The sequence below is a fragment of the Ascaphus truei genome, chromosome 15 (assembly GCF_040206685.1).
Source record: "Ascaphus truei isolate aAscTru1 chromosome 15, aAscTru1.hap1, whole genome shotgun sequence".
NCBI classification, from domain to species: domain Eukaryota; kingdom Metazoa; phylum Chordata; class Amphibia; order Anura; family Ascaphidae; genus Ascaphus; species Ascaphus truei.
Window position 1 is genome coordinate 9,852,661 of NC_134497.1, and position 7,746 is coordinate 9,860,406.

Here is a 7,746-nt window from a genome sequence, read left to right on the forward strand (position 1 = left end):
ACTGAAAGGGTTAAGAAAAGCAAGACGCAAAAATACAGTTGATGGGCAGAGTTACAAACACAGATCATAAATGAAGAGCTTCATCAAAACACGTATGTAGCGTTGTGCTTTATCCGGGACTTTCTGTAACATAAGCCGAATTCACCGAGCATAAATATTTACACAACCATTTGGCCGGATTCGCCGTCGGCTCCCCCTGAAAACAGCATTTGAAAGGGAGATAGAAAATCGGTTTAACTTCTAAGTGTTGACATCATCCTTTGAAAAACACTACTGGATCTAACTGTGTCAACGAAGGTTCGGGTTTCAGCCACTGCAGCGCGCACAGAATGTCGTATTCACTGAGGTTCACCGAATGGAAAATGCCGGAGGAAAAAAGACCCAGCTTGTCTGGTAAAGGGAAGGTTTCTTTTTCCAACACCTCATTGTACGGCTTGTGTATTATCGGTGTTCCCATTGAATTTGTAGACACGGGTGGTGTCCCAACAGGGGGATATCAAGACGTCTCCAAGCCCCTCATATAAGGAACCCCAACCCTCTCTAATAGCGCGTCTGAGATCAGATGCATTGTAAGGAACCCCAACCCTCTCTAATAGCGCGTCTGAGATCAGATGTATTGTAAGGAACCCCAACTCTCTCTAATAGCGCGCCTGAGATCAGATGCTTTGTAAGGAACCCCAACCCTCTCTAATAGTGCGTCTGAGATCAGATGCATTGTATGGAACCACAACCCTCTCTAATAGTGCGTCTGAGATCAGATGCATTGTATGGAACCCCAACCCTCTCTAATAGCGCGTCTGAGATCAGATACATTGTAAGGAACCCCAACTCTCTCTAATAGCGCGCCTGAGATCAGATGCATTGTAAGGAACCCCAACCCTCTCTAATAGCGCGTCTGAGATCAGATGCATTGTAAGGAACCCCAACCCTCTCTAATAGCGCGTCTGAGATCAGATGTATTGTAAGGAACCCCAACTCTCTCTAATAGCGCACCTGAGATCAGATGCATTGTATGGAACCACAACCCTCTCTAATAGCGCGTCTGAGATCAGATGCATTGTAAGGAACCCCAACCCTCTCTAATAGCGCGTCTGAGATCAGATGTATTGTAAGGAACCCCAACCCTCTCTAATAGCGCGTCTGACATCAGATGCATTGTAAGGAACCCCAACCCTCTCTAATAGCGCGTCTGAGATCAGATGCATTGTATGGAACCACAACCCTCTCTAATAGCGCGTCTGATATCAGATGCATTGTAAATTCATCTGTACTTGGTACAATTTTCAAATGACCTGAAAATAGCCGGGAACCCTTTAGGGACGCCCGGGGGAAGAAAAAAAAAACTGGAGCTAGAGATTAAGACAGACAATCATGTTTTTTTGGCACCAGAAAACATTTATACATCACACACACACACACACACACACACACACACACACACACACACACACACACACACACACACACACACACACACACACACACACACACACACACACACACACACACACACACACACACACACACACACCAACACACACCTCCTCCTCTCTTCTGGGGGATTGCTGCTTTAATGATCACCCTCATAACTTACACCAGTAGCACCTATAGACGACAGTGGTTTTGACTGTTGAAAACTCACAAATTAATCAAACGGCTGAATTAGTGAGTTATTTCATTTTTATTTAGCAATAATCATTTATTTTATGCGGCACGGAGAGCACACACAGTGCTGTTCACAATGTAATAACTACTGCCGTTTCATTCACTGGCACAACACATCTCTCGTCTAAAGAGATTACAATCTAGTGGTTTTAGTGTTTACGGGACAGAAGATAAACTGGTGTCCCCAAAGGACCAGAAAGAGGAATAAATGTCCCCAAGTAGGTTACAGGTTCGTGTTTAATTCAACGAGATGCAGCAATTTGCACGAAGTAACAAAGATCTGGCATTCACCACTTCAAAGGTCAGTGCTTTAAACCCAGCAAAAGGTTACTTCATCCCATGAACAACTGCATCACCCCACCGTGCCATCACAAACGGTTTATCGCCATATTTAAATAATCCACTATCAGTTTGCCGAGGCATAGGTTGTTCATTGTCTGCCCAGGTTCACGGGCCCATGCGTATGCCCACCTACACCATTTATCCGTCAGCTTGTAATGAATGCAGTATGTACAGCATGGGCGCGGCCAACTCCAGTCCTCAGGGGCCACCAACAGATCAGGCTTTAAGGATGTCCCTGCTTCAGCACAGGTGGCTCAATCAGTGGCTCAGTCTTTGACTTTGAGCCACCTGTGCTGAAGCAGGAACATCCTGCAAACTTGACCTGCTGGTGGCCCTTGAAGACTGGAGTTGGCCGCCCCTGAGCTAGAGAATACCGTGTCCGGAACATTTTGCTAAGCGTGGCAATGCCAAAGCGAAGCAGAGACCTGACAGCGGGCTGCTTTGGAAACGTTGCTGTTTGGCCATATAATGGATTAGGAAGATTTTATTGCTGCCGGGGGATGATCCAGGATTTTCTCTTTTCGAATACCGCACTAGATCATTGGAAAGAGAGAGAGGCTACGTTCTTTAATGTGGAAAAATGAGAAAAAGTGTGCAATTCATAGCAGAATACCTGGAAATTCCTACGAAATGAGGACACACCACCAAACTTGCCCGTTCTTTTATTTAGATTTAAGAGGTCAGATCAAATTTTTTTTTTAAAGCCTTTTTTAGGTTTAAAAACAGTTCCTAAGCATCTCTATTTTAGGAACATCATTAAGGGTGAAAGAGTAATCTGGTGATATCAGTATAGAGCAGTGTTTTTTTGGTTTTGTTTTTTTTAACCTTTTTTGGTGAAGGAACACTATAATTATATTGTGAAATTCTGACGAACCCCAACCCTCTCTAATAGCGCGTCTGAGATCAGATACATTGTAAGGAACCCCAAACCTCTCTAATAGCATGTTTGAGATCCGATGCATTGTAAGGAACCCCAACCCTCTCTAATAGTGCGTCTAAGATCAGATGCATTGTAAGGAACCCCAAACCTCTCTAATAGCATGTCTGAGATCCGATGCATTGTAAGGAACCCCAACCCTCTCTAATAGCGCGTCTGAGATCAGATGCATTGTAAGGAACCCCAACCCTCTCTAATAGTGCGTCTGAGATCAGATGCATTGTAAGGAACCCTAACCCTCTCTAATAGCGCGGCTGAGATCAGATGCATTGTAAGGAACGCCAACCCTCTCTAATAGCGTGTCTGAGATCAGATGCATTGTAAATTAATCTGTATTTGGTACAATTGAAAATGGCCTGAAAATTGCAGGGAACCCTTTAGTGATGCCTGGGGAACCCCTGTTGAAAAACACTGCTCTATAGTATCCAAAGTCACATCTACAGCACAATGCATTCCAATGTTCTTCCTACTCATACAGTATGGAGCACGTAGGGTATGAGCACATGCGCAGAAGCAAACAGTACTGCTTCACTTGCAGAATCCCTAACCCTTTGACATATAGGGCCATGTTTACAAAGGCACCTTCCCGGCTATTCTAGTCAATGGGCGCCAAGTAGAGAGGCGTTAAATTTTCAGCCATTTTAGTAGAGTTCCCATTGAGATACACCTGGCAAAACACTCATCTATACAACCCGGAGACACAGCTCAACCCCGATATAACGCAATCCGTCGCCCCGAGCCACTTCCATCCCAGCGTCAAATGAAGTCATCAACGTGACGGCGTCGCGTTGCCATGGCAACGAGGTGTCACATTGGGGCGTCGCGTTGCCATGGCAACGAGGTGTCACTTTGGGGCGTTCGCGGCGTCCTCTGCATATGGGGGCGGAAAGTTTTGCCGAACGGGAAATCTGCCACTGACCATACCTCGCTACAAACTAACAGTTGATCACAAAAGTGCTACAGTGGCCTTAGAATTTATTCAAAGCAACTTGCAATATACTCTTTAACGTACTTGGATCACAGGAAACTTGCAGGTCGATTTGTTACCTGGCGTTACCAGAAACGGGTGCGCAGTCAGTTTTATCTGGTCCTGATATCAGGCCTGCTGCCGGCTGCACTCCCTTCTACGCAAACAGGAAAGCTCTCGGCATAGATGTAATAGTGTGCACAGCGCTTTACAAACCTCTTGTTCATGTGTACAGAAGATCTAACCAGGATTAGCCGGTCCAGACTTGTGAAGTGTACAAGATGCCAGTGAAAAAAAACACAGCACCAGATTCCTCAAAATTTAAACGTGACTGAGCGCTTGGTCCACAAGAGTGGTCCTTCAGTGTACCGGGGTCAGCCACGCACTGCAGCGAGTACCAGTGTCAGCCACGCACTGCAGCGAGTACCAGTGTCAGCCACGCACTGCAGCGAGTACCAGTGTCAGCCACGCACTGCAGCGAGTACCAGTGTCAGCCACGCACTGCAGCGAGTACCAGTGTCAGCCACGCACTGCAGCATGTTCCAGCCATTTAAACCCTGCTAATGATGCAGCTCAGAGCTGGATAATTACTTCAGGCTGAGATTTAACCAGCTCAGCGCTGGACTCAGCAGCTACACATGTAGAGTAATTAGGCAGTGAAACTACCCGGTCACAAGGAGGATACCATTGATTTTAACCACATTAATCTGCATTCATAAAAGATTCTTGAGCATCTTGTTCGACCAACAGCAATATTATAGAAAGATTCTGTACAGAACTATGCAAAAATCACATGTATCCCTTATAAAGATAAGAGCTGGCAGCAGTACAGTAATACTGTGTGAGTACCATTACTGTTTGTTTTCTAAACCCAGGAGTACCAATACTTTTATTACTATTATTATTATTAATAATAATAATATTTCCAAACCCAGAGTACTGTTCCACCCCAAAATAATCCTCTTATTTTAGAAAGACGGTCTTCCTTTCTGCCCTCAAGGCATACATATTGGAATACTAAAACACTGCCCCGGAGTTGCTTGGTCAAACGATAAGCGTAGATGTTGTTAGAAATCGGGCAGGGAACCCGCTGGGTTTGTTCATTCACTGGCCACTGGAAATAACTTCGGGACAGTCAGGAACTCTGGGGCTCGCTGGTTGCAGGATACACGCAGAACGCAGCCAACGCTCCAATGCTCAAGTTCCATCTAGTGGACAAGACAAGAATTTGGCCTCAAACAACTTTTATACCGGGACTGGTACTTATTTGCTGCCAGAGGATGTTGCAATGCGTAGGCAGGGGTGCTCACTTCCAGTCTCTTGCCCAACAGGACAGGTTTTCAGCATATCCCAGCTTCAGCACAGGTGGCTCAATCAGAGGCTCAAGTCAAAGACTGAGCCTCTGATTAAGCCACCTGTGCTGAAGCTGGGACTAATTGAGCCACCTGTGCTGAAGCAAGGACTGATTGTGCCACCCGTGCTGAAGCAGAAATATCCTGAAAACCTGACCTGTTGGAGGGGCCCTGAGCACCCCCTGTTCTAAGGAATAATAAATCAATTATCTTCATTGATTAGGTTGTAATCTCTCTGGGGCAGGGATTTAGTTTCCGATTGTCTAATCTTATTTATTGCACGTATTGTACGACAATTCCTTGTACTGTATTATCTCTCTTGTAAAACGCCGGGTACAGCCGTGGGCGCTGTATAAATACAGATATACATACATTGTGGCCAAGTGGAGAGATAGCTACAGCGCTGCCGGTTTGGTAATCCCTGCCTGCTGCTCAAAGTGGCATACTGTATACTCGGTGTCAATACGCTTTCCTGGTGCGAAACTTCCACTTCCTGGTAATAAAACTTAATTGGAACACTTCTTCCTGTGTTGATGAATGGTAGTTAAATACAAATAGAGTTGCCTTTTACTTAAAGGGCCTTCGCTATCCCAACTTTAAAAACAGAACTACAATTACTTTTTAAAACCGTACAACTAGCTACGTTATCAGGAATGAGCAAACCGCTATTAACTTCATTTTTTTTTGTACGTCAATGTCATTTCTTTAATACACTGGCAATACATTGAAATAGCTTATTGTGCCTTTTGTTCCACTCTTGCTTATGCCATCAGCTCCAACCTTACAATATAAACCTGCATTTCATTTCAATTTCTGAATATTAAACACAAATTTATCTTCTTCTTATCTTATACTATATTAGTGAAAGCACTGTATGCCTGCCTGCCTGCCTGCCTGCCTGCCAGCCTGCCTGCCTGGATGTCCGGTGTCCCCTGGCCCGCCCCCGCACACCTCTCATTGGCCTGAGGCGGAGTGACGGGCCAAAGGACACACAGGGACACAAACACACACACACAGGGACACACACAGGGACACACACAGGGACACACACAGGGACACACACAGGGACACACACAGGGACACACACACACAGGAACACACACACACACAGGGACACACACACACACACAGGGACACACACACACACACAGGGACACACACACACACACAGGGACACACACACACAGGGACACACACACAGGGACACACACAGGGACACACACACACACACAGGGACACACACACAGGAACACACACACAGGGACACACACAGGGACACACACAGGGACACACACACAGGGACACACACAGGGACACACACACAGGGACACACACAGGGACACACACACACACACAGGGACACACACACACAGGGACACACACACACAGGAACACACACACACACAGGGACACACACACACACACAGGGACACACACACAGTAGGGGGGGGTGTACATTAGCAGCATGTATAACCCGGGGGGTGGGGCTCACATACCCGCCGGTCCCGGAGCCTCCGCCTCTTCCTCCCCGAACATCAGCCTCCACACCCGCGCGCACCTCCTCCTCTCCCCGTGTCTCCCGTGCTTTCAGCCCCCCCCCCCCCCCCCGGCGCCGCTACAGTCAGCGGGGGAGCGAGTGCCCGGGACACAGCGGGGGAGCGGCCACAACAAGCTGCCTCCCGCCTCAGATCCACGTGGGAGCTGCCGGACGGGTGAGTGAGCGGCCTTCATCTCCCCTCACCCCCCTTCACCCAACCCTCACCCCTTCACCCCCCCCCCCCCGGCGCCGCTACACTCAGCGGGGGAGCGAGCGCCCGGGACACAGCGGGGGAGCGGCCACAACAAGCTGCCTCCCGCCTCAGATCCACGTGGGAGCTGCCGGACGGGTGAGGGAGCGGCCGGACGGCTGAGGGAGTGGCCGGACGGGTGAGTGAGCGGCCTTCACCTCCCCTCACCCCCCTTCACCTCCCCTCACCCACCCCTCACCTCCCTCCACCCCCCCTTCACCTCCCCTCCACCCTCCCCTTCACCTCCCCTCCACCCTCCCCTTCACCTCCCCTTCACCTCCCCTCCACCCTCCCCTTCACCCCCCTCCACCTCCCCTTCACCTCCCCTTCACCTCTCCTCCACCCCCCCTTCACCTCCCCTCCACCCTCCCCTTCACCTCCCCTTCACCTCCCCTCCACCCTCCCCTTCACCCCCCTCCACCTCCCCTTCACCTCCCCTTCACCTCTCCTCCACCCCCCCTTCACCTCCCCTCCACCCCCCCCCCCTTCACCTCCCCTCCACCCCCCCCTTCACCTCTCCTCCACCCCCCCTTCACCTCCCCTCCACCCCCCCCTTTACCTCCCCTCCACCCCCCCCTTTACCTCCCCTCCACCCCCACCCCCTTCACCTCCCCTCCACCCTCCCCCCTTCACCTCCCCTCCACCCTCCCCCTTCACCTCCCCTCCACCCCCTTCACCTCCCCTCCACCTCCCCTC